The sequence below is a fragment of the Watersipora subatra genome, chromosome 9 (assembly GCF_963576615.1).
Source record: "Watersipora subatra chromosome 9, tzWatSuba1.1, whole genome shotgun sequence".
NCBI lineage: Eukaryota > Metazoa > Bryozoa > Gymnolaemata > Cheilostomatida > Watersiporidae > Watersipora > Watersipora subatra.
Genome location: NC_088716.1, coordinates 49,531,559 through 49,546,339, shown reverse-complemented (window position 1 = coordinate 49,546,339; position 14,781 = coordinate 49,531,559).

Below are 14,781 nucleotides of genomic sequence, written 5' to 3'. Positions count from 1 at the left end.
TTGTGGCTTCCCTTTTCGGACGCTCCAACCTGTGGTTAGATCTCTCACTGGGCCTACTAACTTTCTTGCGCAAGTCCTCGATCTTATTTTGTAGCCTCAGCTGCCAGGATGGAATGACTTGAAACCTTGTTGGCAGTGGCTTAATATCCATCTCCTCCAAGATGACGGTTGCTGTACTGTAAATTAAGGCGTTAGTCTCACTGATTGATCCAGTTGAGATCGACTCCAGTGCCAAGTTAATGTCTTCTAACAGCTTCTTAGGTATGGCCTTGCTAACTCTTCGTAGTGGTACCCTGCTTCCATAATCTGACAGCTTACATCTTGTTGATGATATTTTCCGCAAGCTCTCTCACCCTTGGGTGAAGGTCCAAGTGCATGTCTTCTTCAACCCGTGAGTCAACACATGATCGTGTATCCATGACAGTGTGTGTTGATATGCACTCCTCGTTGGTTGAGGTTACTTGGGTGAACTTTTCCCTAATTTCATCTACATCAAGTTCTGATATGAGGTGCCGCTTGATTATGTTACTCCTCTGAGCTACAAGTTGCTTAGCAGTTAGTGGCAATTCAGGTCGCATGTTTATCCACAGTTGACGCATCCTTCCCATGTAGCCCCACTTTTGAGGTTCACTCATAAAGTAGCACTGCATGAGGTCCGTGTTATCAGTCCGAGTCCATTTCGTCCGTTTTGAACCAGTAGCCCATTTTTCACTGCCTTGTCCTGGTTCAGCTACAGGCAGCGCGGACCTTGTTTGACCGGGCGACGTCCGAGCCGGCATGGCTTTGGTTATTGCACTCATCATAGAGGTTGTAGACATTATAGAAGCAAAGGTCTTGTCTAATGACCACCAGAAAGGTGCAGTTGTTGGGGTTTGAACCGAGGACCTAATGATCATGGTCCCGATACCTTACCAACTGCGCTATCTGTCCTATATATAAAAGAATAGCCATATTCATGTTGGTTGGTATTTTGCATGTTCACAAGTCTTACAATGTTATTAAGCTCTTTCACAGGTTTTCTTAAACATTTACCCTTTTTAGACGTCATCATCACAAGTTCAAACAGCTTATGAAAGTGTCTCAGTAGCAGTGGCTTCATGCTACGTGTCACCACAGATGAACACGGTCAGCTGCACACAACTAAATCTAAATTTGCAGCCTTCTACAGAACAAGTAAGTTTCAATTATTTGTTTGATTTTATACATCAAAATGTTGTTCGAACAAACCAAGATTATTTTTAAAGAATGTAATCACATTATTTTAGTATTTTAAATGTGTTCACAGTTAGAAAATCAAACTGGTTGCTGTCTGTATGAATCGGATATGCTTAATAAATATACAAAAATTAAAAGCTAGCAAAATGTACCCTAGCTTTTTTGTACTTTCACACGCTGCAATGCATTCATTAATAAATATTTACTTTAGTTGTGACAACATCTTAAAGGATGTGCTCTAGTATTAGTGTTCTAGTGTTAGATCATAGATTAGCTATTCTTAGGAAATGAAGATTTAAAGAAGATAAAAAACAAAAGTAACCAACAGTTAATCACAATCTAAATATATATGCCATACATATATATATTATACGCATATATGTATATAAGCTTATATTCATATGTATATATGCATATGTATATATGCGTATACAATGTACATATGTATATATGCATATATACATATGAATATATATTATACATATATACATATGAATATATAATATACGTATGTACATATGAATATATAAATATGTATATATAAATATACATATTTATGGCATATAACCTATATGTTTATGGCATATATATATATTCATGGCATATAAGTATATATTTAATACAAATCAAGTTATTTCACGAACATTTGACACGTAACATGTATATATATATATATATATATATATATATATATATATATATATATATACATATATACATGTATATATTTCGTGTGAATGCAGTGAGTATCATTTTGTTGTACGCTTATAGAAAGTCACTTTGATAGCTGCGTTTTCATCGTTCACCTCAAACTGACAAAATAGGTTTCAGTCACTTGTAATTTTATAGCAGCTTAAAAATAATAGATTTCATCATGATAACGTGTAGTGCTTCCTAGGTGTACAGGTCAGACAATAATCTAGATGTTTCTTAGGTAGACCATCATAAGGAGTGTGATGTGAAAGAGGAACAGATTGAAACGACTGTATGGCCTGCAGCAGTTATCCGTATAGTTGAGCCCATGGAGGATTGCGTAATAGTGACCGATTTGCCAGCGGTATTCCAGCAGGTAACTATAAATAGAATATATATAGTGAGAATATAGCTATTCTTTTATATATATATATATATCTTTTATATATACATATTTTATATATACATTATTTATATATACATACGTTATATATACATCTTTTATATATACATCTTATATATATATATATATATATAAAAGAATAGCCATATTCATGTTGATTTGTATTTTGCATGATCACAAGTCTTACAATGTTATTAAGCTCTTTCACAGGTTTTCTTAAACATTTACCCTTTTTAGACGTCATCATCACAAGTTCAAACAGCTTATGAAAGTGTCTCAGTAGCAGTGGCTTCATGCTACGTATCACCACAAATGAACACGGTCAGATGCACACAACTAAATCTAAATTTGCAGCCTTTACAGAACAAGTAAGTTTCAATTATTTGTTTGATTTTATACATCAAAATGTTGTTCGAACAAACCAAGATTTTTTTTAAAGAATGTAATCACATTATTTTAGTATTTTATATGTGTTCACAGTTAGAAAATTAAACTGTTTGCTGTCTGTATGAATCGGATATGCTTAATAAACATACAAAAATTAAAAGCTAGCAAAATGTACACTAGCTTTTTTGTACTTTCACACGCTGCAATGCATTCATTAATAAATATTTACTTTAGTTGTGACAACATCTTAAAGGATGTGCTCTAGTATTAGTGTTAAAGCGTTAGATCATAGATTAGCTATTCTCAGCAAATGAGGATATAAAGAAGATAAAAAACAAGAGTAACCAACAGTTAATCACAATCTAAATATATATGCCATGCATATGTATATTATACGCATATATGTATATGCGCATATATTCATATGTATATATGCATATGTATATATGCATATACAATGTACATATGTATATATGCATATATACATATGAATATATATTATACATATATACATATGAATATATAATATACATATATACATATGAATATATATACATATGTATATATAAATATTTATGGCATATAACCTATATATTTATGGCATATATATATTCATGGCATATATATATTTATGGCATATAACTATATATTTAATTCAAAACAAGATCTTTCACGAACATTTGACACGTAAAATATATATATATATATAGATATATGTATATATATATATATATATATATATATATATATATATATATATATATATATATATTTATATATATATATATTTATATATATAGGCCTATATATATATATTTATATATACATGTAACTATGTTCTAACAATCTATGAAATTATGTTATTTATGAGAACCCAAATGGCAGCCTAAGAGTTTGTCATTTTATTGCAACTAACACATATAAAGGTTGCACAAGTATATAATCACTGTGTAAATCTCATCAATGTTATCTGAGTAAATCTAGATTTTATGGAAAAATACACCTTAATTCGTTATTATTATTATAAAAACAGTTTAAATATTTTGCAAAGCCAAACTGTTCAAATAATTTTAAAGTCTACTTACCTAAAATATAGTTTAACTTAAAAATGTGATGATTTTTATACCTTTTTTTAGAGAAAATTTGTTGAACTAGCTGGATTTACATAAGGAGGATCACTGTCCGAGGTCTGCACCGTTTACCTCTAGAAACTATTTTCTTTTTCAGTATTAAAGTAAAGATAACTTGTTGTGACTTGCATTGTAATTTGGCATAAATAGTTGTAATCAGAACAATCCTCACACATTATTTATATCTGAAGTTTATTATGGCAGCGGATATGTTTTATTTTTTGTCTCCGACAGTCATGAACGCCCCCATACTAAAACTTTCCATTTGTATTCTAAAGTACTGATAGCAAAGTATTACTTAAAAGTTGCAGTAGTATTATTTCAAGGCATTAGAATTTTTTTAGTTTGACCTCCCAGAAGATTGCCCATATATTGAGACTGAAGACACAGAAGCACTGGTAGAGACTACAACAAAAGAGGTAAATGCAAAAGTTACCATGATAGATCAAGAAATTGAGGTTGGTGGTACTCCAGCTGCTTCTCAGCAGGTCAGTCAGTTATTGAAGGTATAACGATATAACACTATCCTAAGTTCAGTCGAGTCTAACATTACAGATACTGTAAAGGAAACTGCCGAGTTCCCTTTACTGCTCTAAAAAAACACTTGATTACAAAGCAAAGATATATATATATCTGACAATGTTTGCAAAAATACAAATAACTAAAATTGCGAACGTACAATGAATCACATGCAAGAGACAGCCTGGGATCTCTGCTTTCTCTTATTGATCTCGGCTCTTTACATTTGCTTCTGGCTAGTTAATTTCCGTCCCTTCAAGCTCGGCTAATCATCGTTCGTATTTGACTCGGCTTTAGTAATATAAGCGACTAGGTGAATGCCCAACATTGTTTGGGTAATTTAAAAAGGTTTTTGCAAAAAACAATATTTTATTTAACATATAAAAACATTTACTATTCTAACTTTTAAACTTCCTATCATAAGAAAAGTGTTTTGTGCAGTTCAAATAAATTGGGAGAAAAAAATAAAACAACTGTGAAGTTCTTTAAATGTGAGATAATTAACAAGTAGATGCTACATTAAGTCTGTTTTGCTACAATTACAATGAGCAATTAATACAAACTGAGAAAATAAAATGAAAACCATGAATATGTTGAATTAATAATAAAAATGAGTGCATAAAGGTGCGTGTATAAAAATTGGTTTCTGTTGCAGCAGAAGCTAATCATCAAAACTTTCAATATGGCAATACGGGTTCTTAATACTGGTGCAAATGATAAAATGAGATATTCGACTGTCTTTTCTTAGTACTTTGTATGACCAAAGGAAAAGAGGATGTAGAGGTCACTCCTACTCATGATAATACAATCTGCGGGAAATTTTGCAATAAAAGTATTTAGCCTTTAAAGATTTAATAATCGAACATTAGGAAAACTACAAACAAAAGTGTAACGGCACATTTGAAGATGAAATGGCACGTTTGACAATAACAAATTTAAAAAGTAGGTAATGAGTAATAGTAAAAAGGCTTCCAAAACTTTTTAAAGAAAAACGAATGCAAAATATTATATTAATTAATATTAAAAATTCATGTTTCACGTGTGGAATTGTGATAAGGATAGATAAAGAGCTCAGATTGCTAAGAGCAGCTTAGCCTTGTGGTTACGCGCGCTCATTAGCAGACTTGCAGTTTGAATGTCGGGAGTTCAAAATCAGTAAGATGATGATTTGTTGTTGCTACAACTGGACAAACAAATAACAGACAAACACTGAGATATGTATATTGTGGAGGACGAGACTATATTAACCATATTTTTAACACTACTCTTTGTGCTTGTGCTTGGGACAACGTTATTCCTAGTTTACTTTATGTATATTTCTTTACCCGGTTACATAATACTCTGGTGAACCTGTTACGTAATACTACATTTTTGGGCCCGCTTCGCAGGCCTGCTAGCACACCATTATACCTATTGTCTGGGCCTGCCTCACAGGCCTAATATAACACAATGGATATTATATAATTGTGGGCGGAGTAAATAGTATAAAAGGAGAATGCATAGGCCAACTCTTTGGGATTCTGCTTACGGATTTGATACTGTCAAGACGAAGTTGTACATGTGCTAAGATACGTTAAATACACTATATACTTATTTTTACAAACTGCCTGCGTTTGATGCCTGCCTGGTCGGCTGAATAAGGATCCTTCTGCCAGAACTGATCTGGCTTCAAGCACGAACTGCTTTGGGGAGACACCTAAGGAAGGCTAGGGGTTGGCTGCGTTACGATCGGACCTGATCAGAAATGCGATAGCATTGGAGATCAGGCCCTCCAGTAAGCTAGCCGGGACCTAAATTAGCCAAGATAGGGTCTCAGAGAGCAGGCCGTGCTAGCCTTCCAAGTGAGCCTGAACTGAGGACAGCCCGCCGCGGCCTGATCCGACCACTAGGTGTGTCAGGCAGGCCGACGATGGGAAGGCCCAGTGTTCAGACTGCACTGCCTTGCTAGGGAAGTAAAGCTGGCTCAGCTACCGGGGCCAGACCTTTACACTGGTGGCAGCAGTGCGATCTAATCAATCCACAAAAGATAACTAGCAAGGCACAATCATGGCAAGACGCACTCGTAGCGCGGAACGACCAGGAGTCCCCCAAAGGGAAGGACTAGAGGGTCTAGAGCGATTAACGAATGCATTAGAGAGGATGCTTGTGAACCAAGTGGCACAAAAGAATCAGGAGCCACCGGTACCCAGAGAGACATTCAAGGCTCCTGAGTACGATGGGAACGGTGATGTAGAAGCCTTCATAAGGCAGTTCAATGATGTGGCTGTCACAAATGACGGGGGAGCCAGATCCGCCCTATTACACTTTCGAGGAAGGCTGAAAGAGCAGGCCAAGAAATGTGGGCATGGACATACCCTACAGGCAGTGTTCAACACCCTCCGGGCAAGATTCGGCATGACCCCCAAGGAGGCAAGGTTGGAACTGCAGGGCCTGAGGAAGGAAACCCACACTACGTTGTTCGAGCATGCGGCCCGTATAGAAAGACTTACGAGCATTGCGTTCGAGGAGTTGTCCGATCGAATGAGGGAGGAGATGGCGGTGGATACCTTCTGCGGGTCCTTACGTAACATATACCTACAAAGACACCTTTTGGCAGTACCCACCCTGGAGGCCGCCGTGAGAGCAGGGAATGAGTACCTACAGATACGGCCCGAGATGACCATCTGACAGAACCACCCAGCAAGATCTGGGGTAAGGGCAGTCCAGCCAGAAGGACTCGAGCAGACCATGGAGAGGCAGACAGAGGTAGAGCAGGCCGCGGTTGTCCGTGCTGCCCCTGACTCACTGGGTTTGCTCTTGGCCACGATGGAAGATCTAAAAAGAGAAATGGCAGATCTGAAGAGACAAGTCGGTCAACCACAAAGTCCCCCACAGCAAGTGACTCGAGAGAAAGGAGTAAGGAGATGCTGGGGGTGTGATCAGGCGGGTCACTGGAGGAGGAACTGCCCCAAGAACCAACCCAGTAGCCGCACCACCCAGGGACAAAACCAGGGAAACGCCTACCGCCCGCAGCAGTAGGGCAACCTGCTGGCTGCAATAGGGCGCCAAGAACCAATAATCACAAAAAGGTGAGAGGGGCAGGCCGAAGGAAGGCGGAGGTGGACCCGGAAGGCTGGTTACACCCCGCGAATTCGGTAGCTCCCACGCAGAGGCCTCCGGTAGGGAAGGTTCCCACCTACAACCACTACCAGAGCTTAGAAGGCCTAGACGAAGACGAAGAGGAAATGGAGATGGATCCTCGAGTATCGCCGCAGGAGGTCCGACAGGCCCAGAGGCGGTATGTCCGCCAAATCCAAAGGCAAGCTAAACCAAAAGCGACATCAGGAAATGTCGGCAGTTTAGAGGAAGGTACAATCGGAAAAAGCTACTCCAAGAGATCTGGACCGCGAAGGTCGGAACAGAGAGCCGATCCAGCACCAGCTGGAGCTCTCGAGAGACCTAAGCGCAGATTGGGAAAGAAGGAGAAGTTAATCTCGAGCGAACTCTTCCAGGAACCAGGACGACCTAGGTCGGGGGAAAAGGGCCCAGCCGACGCTGATCCTTCCCAGAGATTTGGACAGGGTAGATTGGGAGCGAGAGCCAGTTCATCCGGAGCTGAGTTTCTCCAGAGATCTATGCCCTCCAGATCGGGAGTGAAAGAGGAACCAGCTATGGTGGAGCAATTCCAGAGACCAGGGGGTCGCAGGTCCAAGAACAGGTGGGGCTGGGATCGAGCCTACTGCCCCCAGGAGCAGAAGGGGAGGAAGGACGGGAGTCGAACCAAGTCGACCCGTTCCGGGGTGGAAACCCAGGCCAACGCCTGAGTCCGGTGTCGGGTCCGACAGGCCGGTACGGGGAGAGCACAAGGCCAGCTACTCCTGAGGAAAGCCTGGCGGACCAGCTCGATGAGAGTCCACCACCGGACAGGCCTCGGCGTCTGCCACGAAAAAGATATTCCGAAGAGGCGCCTAACGACACCTGCGAAAGGAAGGAATTACCAAGAGTCGGAGCCTTGGAAAAGCCCCACAAATCTAGCTACTTCTTCCCCGAGAAAATGGAGAGACAGGACCTACTCTTTCTCATAGATACCGGCTGCAACACGAACCTGTTGTCAAAGAAGGTGTTTGACCGAATGCCAGCCAGGGTTAAAGATCAACTGGAAGAAAATGACCGATACGGCCTGATGGCAGACGGGAGTAAGCTCCAATTCTACGGACTAATCCGACTAACCGGAAGAGTCCGCGATGTACCGATCGAGGAGAACTTCATTGTGAGTCAAATCAGCGAGGACGCCATCCTGGGGATGCCCTTCCTGATCTCGCACCGATGTCACATGGATTTCGACCAACCAGTTATCTCCATCGGGGACAGAAAACTCTCCTGTACCGATAAATACGGCAGACTGATGGTGTCGAAGGTACACACCTGGAAGAAGGTCACCATTCCACCATTGTCTGAAGTAACGGTGGCGGGAAAGATATCAGCCCGAAATTATGTACCCGTAGGCATAATAGAGAGAGCTGACCCGCACCTTCCGGTGGCACGTAGCCTGAATCAGCCCGGAGACCGGGGCGACGTGGCCGTGCAATGCCTAAACCCGGGTAACCACCCCATCGAACTGGCAGCTGGACAAGTGATAGGCTTGTACACTGCCATCAGGACAGAGGATGTGCAGGCCGAGCCCTGGGCGGAACCAATTGACTTCGACACCAAAGTAACCGGAGTAGGGTGTACAGCTGTATACGCTGGGAAAGCAGTGCCCGAGCATCTAGTCGAGCTCTACAATCAGGCCGTCTGAGGTTGCTCTCACGACCAGGAAAGGCGGAAGTTGGCCGCCCTGCTGGCTAAATACCAGAATGTCTTCAGTAAGTACGAGGGCGATGTAGGGCGAACCAACCTGGTAAAACATAGCATACCGCTGATAGAAGGAGCCAGGCCCATCAGACAACCTCCCCATAGGTTGGGACCCCTCAAGGAGGCAGAGGCGGACAGATAGGTGACCGACCTATTGGAAAAGGGCCTGATCGAACCTGCAAATGGGGCTTGGAGCTCACCAGTGGTGATGGTTCGAAAAAAGGACGGCGGGTGGCGGTTCTGCGTGGACTACCGGCAACTAAATGCCATCACACAACAGGACGCTTACCCAATCCCAAGAATCGATGAGAGCTTGAACGCCCTGGCGGGAAGTCGATTCTTTAGCACGCTAGACCTGACCAGTGGATACTGGCAAGTGCCAATGGACCAGGAAGCCCAGGAAAGATCTGCTTTCACCACCCGAAGTGGGCTATGGAAGTGGAAAGTACTGCCGTTCGGGCTAACGTCGGCTCCCGCCACCTTTCAGAGGTTGATGGAGTCGGTGTTGCAAGGACTCTACTGGAAAACTCTCTTGCTCTACCTGGACGACATCATCGTCATCGCCCCCGACTTTGAAAAACACCTGGCTCGCCTGGAGGAAGTCTTCCGGAGGCTGGAAACGGCCAGTTTGAAGCTAAAACCTTCAAAGTGTGAGCTCCTCCAGGAGAAGGTGAGATATCTCGGACATGTGGTGAGCCCGCAAGGAGTGTCCACGGATCCGGAAAAGATCAAGGCAGTGGCAGAATGGCGAGTCCCCCAGAATGTGAAACAGTTACAAGCATTTTTGGGGACGACTGGATATTATCGGCAGTATCTGAAGGACTACGCCACTACCGCCAAGCCCCTCACTGCTCTGACAGGAAAAGGGAAAGCCTGGCAGTGGGGTAACGAGGAGCAAGCGGCATTCGAGACACTCCGACCGGGGTTGGTCACGGCACCGGTTTTGGGCTATCCCAACCCCGAGAACCAGTATATCTTGGATACCGACGCTAGTAATGTGGGAGTGGGGGCGGTGTTGTCTCAGAACCAGAATGGTAGGGAGACAGTAGTAGTGTACTACAGTAAAACACTCAGCCCCGCAGAACAGAATTACTGTGTAACCCGTAAGGGACTCTTAGCGGTAGTAAAGGCCGTAAAACACTTTCGACCTTATTTATATGGACAGCACTTCCTACTCCGAACGGACCATGCCTCCTTGAGATGGTTGTGCCGACGAAGGGAACCGTCGGCTCAGGTGGCCTGGTGGTTGGAGATCCTGTCGGAGTTTACCTATCAACTGGAGCACCGACCCGGGGCAAACACGGGAACGCCGACGGATTGAGTCGGCAAGCCTGCCCAGAGGACTGCCGGCAATGCACCCGAATAGAAGAGAGAGATGGAGGTCCAAGTAAGCAGGCTATGATGAATGAAGACCCTAACAAGGTGGCAGCCATCAAATTGCCCGGAGAACGGAACTTCCGTCAATTGGTACAAAGCCAGATGGAAGGCAACCAGGCCGTGGCCCGAATGTACTGGGCCGTAAAAAATGACCAGGAATTGTTGGAGGAGGAACTGACCTTGGGGAACAATGAGCTCCGAATCTTGCACAGAAGGCGGGAAGCCATGCGGCTATCAACCAACGGTGTCCTGGAGATCAGGCTAATAACGAACGGCCACTCTCGATGGTGCACCCTATGCCCCCGAGCGGACCGAAACCGGGTAATCTGGGAAACTCATCGGCTGGCTCATGCAGGAGTGCACAAGACAACGGAGAGAGTCCTACTAAATTGGTACTGGCTGGGCCTAAGTGCAGACATACATCGCCTGGTCAAGACGTGCGAGGTCTGCCAGGTAGCCAAGACTGGGGGAACCACGCCACCAAGAGCCGGCACCGGCTCTATGCCGGGCGACCTTGGCAGAAGTTGGCCGTGGATCTGGTGGAACCGATGCCAGAGACCGAGAATGGGAACAAGTGGATTCTCGTAATCAGTGATCACTTCTCAAGATGGCGGGACGCCATAGCCATTCCGGATGCAACTGCCCCGGTAGTGGTCACGACCCTGGATGAGAGGGTATTCTGCTACTTTGGCCTGCCAGAGGAGTTGCATTCGGACCAAGGAGCCCAGTTTGAATCTAAACTCATGAGCGAGTTGTGTGGATTATGGAATGTAACCAAGACACGGACTACCCCATACCACCCCCAAGGAAATGGAGTCGTAGAGCGGAACAACCGTAGCCTGGGAGACTTGTTGAGGGCCCTACTTCTCCGCCGAGGACCAACAGAATGGGACCTGTTGTTACCCCAAATCATGAGGGCGTTTTGAGGCACACCTCACTCCGCCACCGGAGAAACTGCAAACTTCATGATGATGGGCAGGGAGCTGCGTCTGCCCGACCAGCTATCCGAACCAGTAGCCACGGACAACCAAGCCATCCAGCCCTATGTGTTGGAGTTGGCCAGTCGACTAGAGGAAACTCACGAGATTCTCCAGGAGCGCCAGATGAAAGTAAGGGTAGAGGATGAGGAAGAGCCGCCCCTGTTTGAAGTGGGAGATCTGGTGTTGCTGGTGAACAAGCGGTGAAGGAGGGGTGAAAACCCCAAACTCCAACCCAAATATGTGGGGCCGTATACGGTTACCAAGTGTCACTCTAATAATACCTATCAAGTAGAGCGGCAGGGTCAGGTATCCGCTCAGAATGAGGAACGCCTGAAGCCCTATGTTGCATGCCCAGAAGCGGATGGTAGGGCCCCGGCCACCAGAGAGCCGGCTCGGCGCCCCATTATGAGAGGAGCTACCGGCAATAGGAGGAGAAGTAGAGAAGAACTGATCGAGTTGTTGCCTACCCTGGAGTTCCATGAGAAGGAACCCGCCTTCCAACCACCCCTGCGGCATAGGGACATGGACCTTCTTCCCGCACCAAGTAAGGGAGAAACGTTCCGGAGGCGAATACTGGAAGCCCTGACGGAGCATCCCCTTCCCGTGGATAGCAGTATTGAAGAGGAGCCCGTCGATGTGCCAGGACACACAGACCCCTCAGAGTTAGGACAAGATGACCTGGGAGCCGAGTCCGATCCCATAGCCCCCGTCGATCCTAACAGACCGGGTGGACAGGGAGAGGAAATGACAACAGAACCACAGGCCCGTGCGGAGACTGAACAGGCGGAACCGACCCCCGCCATGAACTCTAGACCGGTTCCGACCGGGGGAGAGACTCAGGTGGAGGCGGAGCCCACTGGAACCGACAGACCCGTGGAGTTTAGAAGAGATGGGAGGCCCCGAAGAACCACGAGACCACCCATCCGGTATGGGCAGGCGGTGTGTCACCAGGTCAAACTCGAGAAGAAAGATGAAGCACAGTGCCGATACTCGGAAGAGATTAGGAATAACCAAGAAACCAGAGAAAGGTACGAGATACTGAGAGCACGGGTGGAGGACATAGAGAAGCTTCTCGAAGGAGAGAGCATTAGCCTCGACGAAGAAGGAGAATTACAGTACCGAGCGTTGAGGGACTCCATGGAAGAGCTAGAGACGACATTGACCACCAATAGCCAGAACACGGGAACAGGTGAAAAGGAACAGATGGAAAGCTTCCAGCTCTCAGAAGAGGTGAGGAGTAGCCCGGCAGCCAGAGAGAGGTACGAGTTGTTAAAGAGCCGTTTGGAGGACATAGATGAGCTGCTTAAAGAAGGAAGCATTGTCCTCGACGAGGAAGGAGAGCTGCAATATCGAACGTTGAAGGACTCTATAAAGGAGTTGGAGAGGGCGATGACTACAGAGATCCAAACTACAAGAACAAGTGAGAAAGGACAAACGATCTGGAACGAAGGGGCGAAGATCGCAGAGGCCGGAGAAATCTCAGAGAGAGAGAGATTTTCCGGCCAGAGACGATCTGAACCGATGAGTATTGGCGACACAGTTGACCCGGGTCAAGGACGAGGCTCCACCGGAAACTGGCCGCCATTACGCTCAGTCAACCACAACGCTGCTCCTAGCCAATTCACATACACGTCACTTCACGATTGCTCTCTGCCCCAGACAGTTTGCAACTACGTTAGCCACATGGACCCGAGAAGTGCCAATTACGAAGATAAAGAGTTGCAGCAACTACTAACGGAGCTCGATGGAATACTTGAGGAGACGGAGACAACAGCCGCACAGACAGGTATAGATCCAGAGCGCCGAGCCAGCGTATCCTCAACAAATCCAAAAGTCATACCGATGGCATAGAAAGGGACTAAACCAAACCAGGACGATGAGATAAATGTGCGAGTGATCCAGCTAGGAACGACACCAACCAATATAACTAGCCACCTATGACTCCACCTCGTGTAATTGTTGACCCCAGGCTAAACAATTGGGGGGGAGAGTGTGGAGGACGAGACTATATTAACCATATTTTTAACACTACTCTTTGTGCTTGTGCTTGGGACAACGTTATTCCTAGTTTACTTTATGTATATTTCTTTACCCGGTTACATAATACTCTGGTGAACCTGTTACGTAATACTACATTTTTGGGCCCGCTTCGCAGGCCTGCTAGCACACCATTATACCTGTTGTCTGGGCCTGCCTCACAGGCCTGATATAACACAATGGATATTATATAATTGTGGGCGGAGTAAATAGTATAATAGGAGAAGGCATAGGCCAACTCTTTGGGATTCTGCTTACGGATTTGATACTGTCAAGACGAAGTTGTACATGTGCTAAGATACGTTAAATACACTATATACTTATTTTTACAAACTGCCTGCGTTTGATGCCTGCCTGGTCGGCTGAATAAGGATCCTTCTGCCAGAACTGATCTGGCTTCAAGCATGAACTGCTTTGGGGAGACACCTGAGGAAGGCTAGGGGTTGGCTGCGTTACGATCGGACCTGATCAGAAATGCGATAGCATTGGAGATCAGGCCCTCCAGTAAGCTAGCCGGGACCTAAATTAGCCAAGATATGGTCTCAGAGAGCAGGCCGTGCTAGCCTTCCAAGTGAGCCTGAACTGAGGACAGCCCGCCGCGGCCTGATCCGACCACTAGGTGTGTCAGGCAGGCCGACGAGGGGAAGGCTCAGTGTTCAGACTGCATTGCCTTGCTAGGGAAGTAAAGCTGGCTCAGCTACCGGGGCCAGACCTTTACAATATTATAGATGATGAGCCTGGCTTTAGCCAAGCCAATTATAGCCTTAACAGCCAAGCTTGTTCTTATAACCAAAATGGTCTCAGCTGTGTCGACTTTGGTCTTGTTGGCCGAGCTGGCTTTAGCCGAACCAATTTTATTCAGCGGACTGGCTAGTTTCTGATCGCTCAGCTGATCATGTATGCAACTAGTTGTTGACCTTTTATCCAAAACACTCAGCGCTAGCATTTTACTGGTTCTACTTGCACAGTATCACAGCATTATAAGTATTGCATTAGAAGTATTGTAGCAGTACAAGTATTGTAGTGCTATAAGTTTTTAAGAATTTTAAGTAAAAGAAGATTTCAGGTCTGTATAAAACTTGAACCTTCCCAATTCCATTCATCTGAGAAATAGACTCTTATAAAACATTCTTTTCTAACTCGCGTATTTGTTGCTAATCTAATTTATGCAATCAGTTTCTGAGGTACCTTTGATGTTTATAGCCCT